This window comes from Sturnira hondurensis, unplaced genomic scaffold (genome assembly GCF_014824575.4).
Source record: "Sturnira hondurensis isolate 20B ecotype Veracruz unplaced genomic scaffold, ASM1482457v3 Scaffold0019428, whole genome shotgun sequence".
NCBI lineage: Eukaryota > Metazoa > Chordata > Mammalia > Chiroptera > Phyllostomidae > Sturnira > Sturnira hondurensis.
This window is the reverse complement of record NW_028092059.1, coordinates 6,891,430-6,892,445: the sequence shown is the minus strand read 5'-3', so window position 1 is coordinate 6,892,445 and position 1,016 is coordinate 6,891,430. Positions and strand designations below refer to the sequence as shown.

The 1,016-nt window shown below is 42.3% G+C and overlaps 1 pseudogene; it reads right to left on the bottom strand.

Annotated features, from left to right (window-relative positions):
• Positions 1–311: 311 nt before the first annotated feature.
• LOC118974448 (40S ribosomal protein S21-like) lies at positions 312–590 on the bottom strand (annotated as a pseudogene).
• Between the last annotated feature and the right edge of the window lie 426 nt (positions 591–1,016).

Below are 1,016 nucleotides of genomic sequence, written 5' to 3'. Positions count from 1 at the left end.
GCCAATTGGCATCACTCCATCTATCAGACCCTGACTCAAAAGGACCCTCATGATCCCAGAAATGTTATCTGTAAACCTTACATGCATGCTATGTATATCTATGCAAACTAAACTCAATAAAAGCTCATTGAGAAAGAAGGTCAAGGCCCTTCTCCTCTGAGAGGTGGCTAGCCTCTTCTAGCCAAGCAGATCATGTCTTAGTAGATTTATTTTCATCCGCAGGGGCCAGGAGAGCTCAGCTGGCTAGAGTTCACCCACAGACTATTCCCATAAGTAGGGTTTTTGGGGGTTCATTATTTATTTGTGGAAAATCTCACATCTGTATTGCTCTCTAGTCAGAAGTCCTTTGAGATGATACTGCTGACCTTGGCCAGTCAGAAGATGTAGTCATTTGACTCCCTCGTCCTGTGAATAGGCTCTACACAGGTAGCATAGGTTTTAAGTTGGTTGTTGAACCTTCCTGTCACCTTGTGAACTTTGGCCATGTTCATCTGGATGGATGCATGTTTCTTGGCACTGATGATGTGGTTACTGGTGGCACATTTCTGTGGCACTTACAGGTCCATGGACTCACCAGTGTCGTTCTACATGGTGAGAGTGTGCTTGCTGTCACTGCCACGAGTGCATCCCCCCCTTAAATACTATGTACTGACTTTCTTTCTCTCTTTTTATGGCTTCTGTTTTGAAGTCTATTTTGTCTAATATAAATATTGCTACCCCAGCTTTTTTTCATGTCCATTTGCTGGACTATTTTTTCCATCCCTTCACTTTCTGGCTGTGTAGATCTTTTGTTCTTCATTGGGTCACTTGTAGACAGCATATATACTGGTCATGTTTGCTTATCCACTCAGCTGCCCTGTGTGTTTTGATTGGAGCATTTATCCATTCACATTTAAGGTTATTATTGATACTTTTTCATTGCCATTTTCCTCTTTGTACTGTGTTCCTCTCTCTCTCTTCATCTTCTTATAGCAGTTCCTTTAGCATCCCTTGCAATGCTGGTTTGGTGCAGATAT